This window comes from Gorilla gorilla, chromosome X (assembly GCF_029281585.2).
Source record: "Gorilla gorilla gorilla isolate KB3781 chromosome X, NHGRI_mGorGor1-v2.1_pri, whole genome shotgun sequence".
Classification (NCBI taxonomy): Eukaryota; Metazoa; Chordata; class Mammalia; order Primates; family Hominidae; genus Gorilla; species Gorilla gorilla.
Genome location: NC_073247.2, coordinates 106194191 through 106200714, shown reverse-complemented (window position 1 = coordinate 106200714; position 6524 = coordinate 106194191). Strand labels below are relative to the sequence as shown.

At 34.4% G+C, this 6524-nt stretch overlaps 1 non-coding gene across 1 annotated transcript; it reads right to left on the bottom strand.

The window, feature by feature from the left end:
* Positions 1 to 1578: 1578 nt before the first annotated feature.
* LOC115932484 (U6 spliceosomal RNA) lies at positions 1579 to 1683 on the bottom strand. Its single transcript, XR_004068762.2, has one exon. It is a non-coding gene; the product is annotated as a U6 spliceosomal RNA (small nuclear RNA).
* Positions 1684 to 6524: the final 4841 nt, after the last annotated feature.

Below are 6524 nucleotides of genomic sequence, written 5' to 3'. Positions count from 1 at the left end.
GCACAGAAAGAGAGACCCAAACAGAAACCAAAATTAAACTGTAACACTTTTGACCCTATTAACGGCATAACAGTAAGGAAATCTAGCTCCTTGAACCAATATATGGGGTCAGCAATCATTGTGCCACAAAGTTTAACAATACTTGTAGAGACTATGAAGCCATTTGTTTCATGTCCTCTACTGAAATCGAGATTTATTGACTTTTTTGTAGTGAGTAATGCAGAGTATTAAAAATGTTTTGTTTTAGTTATTTTAAATGTTAAGAAAATTTTTACCTCCAGATAGAAGTGAGAGCCAACAAAGCATGTACATTTTTCTTACACTTTTGACAACTAAAAAGTATAGGTTACTTTTATCTGTATGTATAATGCCATTTGTTTTAGCTTTATGTAACTTTAGGAGTAACCACAAAGAAGTTGAACATAAGAGAGGAGCCAAACCAACTTCCTACATACTCAGAAACAAATGTTTCAAAAAAAAAATTAGATAATCAGGATGACATAACAATTTTGGTATAAGCTTTTTCTAGTCATAGCATACATTCCATTAATTTATTTACTTAGGAAATATTGAACATCTCTATGCTGGGCAAGATGCTAGGGCCAGGGGATGGTAAAGCATGACAAACAAGCTCTGCTACTATGGAGTTTACAATCTAGAGGAAAAGAGAATGGCTATACGAAATTCAGGTGATTATTATGAAGGAGAAATGTAAGATGCATTGGGAATATACGATATTAGCTTAATCTGTGGAAATAACCTACATAGGCATGTGAAAAACAAGATACACTGGACAATTGATAGGATGCTTTCATTCAGTCTTGCCATGTGGAGAACATTAATAAGGAACATCTCAGAGAAAACAAAGGGAGGGGGGTTGAGGATTTTACAGGCAACTAAACTAAGGAGTTATCAAGGAGGGATAGAGATGGGTCTTTATCAGAATATGAGCGCAGAGTGATCCTTTCCACTAGTCTTTTTATTTATTTATTTTTTTGAGATGGAGTCTCACTCTGTTGTGCAGGCTTGAGTGCAGTGGTTGGAGGAGCTCACTGCAACCTCCGCCTCCCGGGTTCAAGCAATTCTCCTGCCTCAGCCTCCCAAGTAGCTGGAATTACAGGTGCCCACCACTGCACCCAGCTAAATTTTGTATTTTTAGTAGTGATGGAGTTTCACCATGTTGGTCAGACTGGTCTTGAACTCCTGACCTTAGGCAATCCGTCTGCTGCAGCCTCCCAAAGTGTTGGGATTACAGGCGTGAGCCACCGCGTCTGGCCCCATTAGTCATTTTTCAAAACACAGAATGGTGGGAGAATTTCTCAAACATCGAAGGTTTACATGAACACAGAGCAAAGACAAAGGGTAACATTGTCAGTTTCTCCTCTTGTTCAAAACAAATGGATACCATTGCTAACTGAAACACTCAGAAATAAGCATAAACCTCTTCAGTGGGTGAAAGCAGGCTCTAGGAAATTTTCTCAAGGACTTTTTTGGCATTATTTCTGCAACATTTGCTGAGCCATTTGTTGAAAAGTAGTGACAAACTTCAATTGTCTTTTTTTTTCTTTCTTTCTTTTTTTTAATATGGTATGCTTCACGAATTTGCACGTCATCCTTGCAGGGGCCATGCTAGTCATCTCTGTATTGTTACAATTTTAGTGTGTGTGCTGCCGAAGTGAGCACTCAATTGCCTTATGTTTCCAGAGATAAGGCATCTTAAAACAGGAATGCCTAAAAATTTTAAAAGAGACATATTAGTATAACAGTTTGTATTAAATGAAGCCAGGAATAAACTCTGAGGTTCCTAGTCCAGTGGATTCCAAGAGCTTGGTGGGAGAAACTATTTCAGTTACGCCTCATTGCTCATTGAGCTTATTGAAGCTCTCCAGTTAGGATATTGATATTCTTGATGATGTTGTTCATAGTCTTGGTTACCTGTACTATGAGGGCATACATAACCTGAGCATTTCACCAATCTTCCACAGTGGAAGTGGTCCACATAACATCTTCTCCAGGGAGAATTCTGGCACATGCATATTCTTCTTGCATGGTGATTCCCTAGAAGCATACAACAAGTCTTGGACTTAAGCTTGAAGAGCTTCTTTAGATCCTGAAGTGGAGGTAGAGGATACAGCCAGCAAGGAAGAAGCAAAGCAACCTAAATTTGATTGGGATTTTAATGGCCATATTTTAGTTTTTGGTGACCCTGAATAGGGCAGAAGAGAGAATTGAAAAATTTGTATTAGGAGGATTGTAACCAGATATTGAAGAAATTGGAAAAATAGAAAATTTGGGAAGAATTGACAATTTGGGCAAGTTAACATCATCCTGTCCAATTTTCACATAAGTAATATTAAGATTGGCTTATTCTCAGGTAGGGGTGTGGATAGGGAGGAGGTAAATTAAATCTCCACCACAAAAGGCAGATGTTGCATATTCATCAGTTACTCTTAATTTACAAAATGTTGCAAAATAGCTCAAAGACAATTAACAAGGCTAGAATCTGAAATGAGTGTTTGCTATAGTTAATGCATAGTTGTTTATCAAAACAAAAAACTAGAGTAGTCCACCATTATCTAGGAGGGATAAATTCCAAGATCTTCAGTGGATGTCTGAAACTGCAGATAGTACAAAAGCCTGTAATATACTGCTTTTTCCTTTACGTATATATCTATCATAAAATTTGATTTATAAATTAGACACAGTAAGATATTAACAGAAATAACTAATAATAAAATGGAACAATTAAAACAATATACTTTAATAAAAGTTATATTAATGTGGTCTCTCTATCCCAAAATATCTAATCCTACTACACTCATCCTTCTTCTGATGATGATGTGAGATGATAAAATGCCTATGAGATAAAGTGAGGTTAATGATATGGGCATTGTGATGTCACATTAGGCCACTGTGTATCATCAGAAGGGGGATCATCTGCTTCGGTTGATCCTGGATCATTGAGCTGCTACAACGTTGTTGGTTGGATATCAGCAGGAGGTAATTTTGATGGGAGTTCTCGAAAGTTGCAGTTATCTTGCCAAAATCTTTTGGAAGAACATTGTAATCACAAGTTGTTGTCCTTTTTTTTTTTTTTTAACTCATCATAATATTGCTACAGAGGTTGTAATCTTTTGGTGATCATACAGGTGACTTCAATGTTGCATTCCATCTGATGATTGAATTTCACAATTTTGTCTTTTAATGTTTGTGCAATTTGAAACACTTTAGCAAAATTTGGTAATGCCTACACTGTGGGTTCTACTTCAGTTTCTTTTTCAGCTTCTTCTTTCTCTTTAGATGACTCGACAAGTTCTTTCAATTTTTCATTTAACGCATTGTGATGGCCTTAAATATGTTCTTCCACTTCTTCATCATGTCAGCAAATCCTGCTCCACCAACTTTCCTTGCTGCGTGAATGATTTTCCTGACTTCTCCATCGATCCTCATAAAACCTTTAAAATAAAGTATGACTTAATCCCATAAATTCTTCGGCAGGCATTTACAGTTTCTGGGTATATTTATTTATTTTTATATTTTTAAAAATATGTATTTATTTCAATAATTTTTGGTGTACAGGTGGTTTTTGGTTACATGGATGAATTGTATAGTGCTGAAGTTTGAAATTTTAGTGCACTGGTCACCCAAGTAGTGCACATTGTACCCAATATGTAGTTTTTATCCCTCACCTCCCTCCAAACCTCCCTTGTATCAGTCCTCGAAGTCCATTATACAGCTCTGTCTGCCTTTGCATATCCATAGCTTAACTCCCACTTATAAGTGAGAACATACAGTATTTGGTTTCCCATTCCTTGGTTACTTCACTTAAAATAATGGCCTCAAGCTTCATTCAAGCTGCTGAAAATGGCATTATTTCATTCTTTCTTTATGGCTGAGTAGTATTCCGTGGTATATATACACCACATTTTCTTTATCCACTCATTGGTTGATGGACACTTAGGTTGGTTCCATATCTTTGCAATTATAAAATGTGCTGTGATAAACACAAGTGCAGGTATCTTTTTGATATAATAATTTATTTTCATTTGGGTAGATACCCAGTAATGGGATTGCTGGATAGAATAGTAGATCTACATTTAGTTCTTTAAGAAATCTCCATACTGTTTTCTATAGAGGTTATACTAATTTACATTACCACCAGCAGTGTGGGTATGTGGTGTATTTTCACCAGCATATGATGAAAAAGCATTGCCTTTTCACCACATTTATTGATTTTTTGACGTTTTAATAATGGCCATTTTGCCTGGGATAAGGTGGTATATCATTGTGCCTTTAATTTGGATTTTCTGACAATTAGTGATGTTGAGCATTTTTTCATATGTTTGCTGGCCATTTGTATATCTTTTTTTGAGAAATGTCTATTCATTTGACTACTTTTTGATGATATTGCTTTTTCTTGCTCATTTGTTTGAGTTCTTAGTAGATTCTGGATATTAGTCCCTTGTAGGATGCATAGTTTGCAAATATTTTTCGCATTCTGTGGAAAGTCTGTTTACTCTAATAAATAAAAACATATATATATGAAATATAAACTTATCATGAATAGTGACAACACTAACAAATCTTTATGGGCTTCCCATACACAGTGCATTTTTTGGAATAGTTTTATTTATACTATTTTATCCATACCAAGTTAACTTAGAAAAATCTAAGCATTTCTTCTATACGACAACCCTTCCCATGCAACTCATTAACAGTGACATAAAATACACCTAATTATTGTTAGCTACTCTCTTTTTATAATATGAAAGAATAAAACCTTTGTGATTTTCCAGGGATCCTGGGGGAACTCTCAAAAGCACTTTAAGGTGCAAAAGATATTTAAGATTCGATTTCAAAAAGTTGAAATGTCAAAAGTTATCAGTACATATGAACACTTTATTGAGATAAAATCATGGGTTACTGAGAAACAATACTTGGCTCCCTATTTAACCAAAGTGATAATAATCATTCTTTAAAGTAAACAGCATATGATATCAATTTAAATAGTAGTTAGAAATTCCAATATTTCACCTCACCATAAATGCAATTAAAAAAAGTAGCAAAATCTGTTAGAATAAACTAATGTGGAACTCTGTAAATTAAGCAGAGGAATGCAGCAACTGGAAGACTTACTCAAGAAAAATGGCTGAGTCTAGGTACTAACTGAGCTTTGTGACATTTTAACATACCCTAAGTCTATCCCCTGCTCCCTAGCTCAGTTATAGTCTTGAAAATAATAGCTAATGTAAACATTAACTGAGAAACCAGAAAGAACTTTAGTCACAAAGAATTGTGTTATTTGTTTTGACCTGTCTGGTCTCAGAAGAAGAGAAAAAAGAGAAAGTAGCACAAAGAATATTTGAAAAAAATAATGATATAAAAAGCCCCAAAGTTGGGGAAACTATTAATCCACACATCCAAGAAACTCAATGAACTTCAAATAGAATAAAAGAAATCTTTGGTAGACACTTCATGTAACACTGTTGAAAGAAAAAGACAAAAAGATAATCTTGAAAATAACAAGAGAAAGGCAACCTACCACAGACAAGGAATCCTTAGATTATTTTTCATCAGAAACCATGGAGGCCAGAAGGCAATAGGATACAATTTGCAAGGTGCTGGAAGACAAAAACTGCCAAACAAGAATTGTACATCAGCAAAATTTTCTTTCAAATATACAGGAGAAAAGTAGATTATTTTCACCAATAGATTTGCAGTATAAGAAATGCTAATGCAAGTCTATCAGAATAAAATTAAAGGACAATAGAAAGTAGTTTAAGCAAACATGAAAAAATAAAGAACACCCATAATAGTTACCACATAGCTAAATTTAAAAGGCAGTATTTTTAAAATGACACAATTATATGCTGACTGTAAGGGACTCACTTTAGAGTCAAAGAAACGAATGCATGAAAAGAAAATGGATAGAAAAAGATATAGAATAAAAGTCATAATAAGGGAGCTAGAGAGGTTATATTAATGCGAGACAAAATAGACTTTAAGAGAAAAGTTTTCACCAGAGACAAAGGTGGGCATTATATGATGATAAAAGGGTCAATCCATTATCAGGAGATCAGCTGAGCTAGGAGACAAAGAGAGAGCAAAGTTGCCAGTTGTCAGCATAGTTAATTAAAACAACATAAAGACAAAATAAAAGTAATCATCTTAGTAGTTTCTAGGTCTTCAGAAACTTAATCATATTTTCTACCTTGTGCAATTTTTTGGCATATAATTTTTCATAGTAGTCTGGAATGATCCTTTGCATTTCTGTTGTATCAGTTGTATCATGTCCTCCCTGATTTATAATTTTATTTGAGTCTTCTTAGTTTAGCAAGATGTTTGTCAATTTTCTTTTTTTCTTAAAAAACCTGTTTAATTGATCGTTTCTATTTTTTAAGTCTATTTCACTTATTTCTGCTATGATCTTTATTTTCTTTCTTCTGCTGAATTTGAGCTTACCTTGTGCTTCTTTTTCTTAGTTCCTTTACATGTAATGTTAGGCTGTTTATTTAAAATCTTAT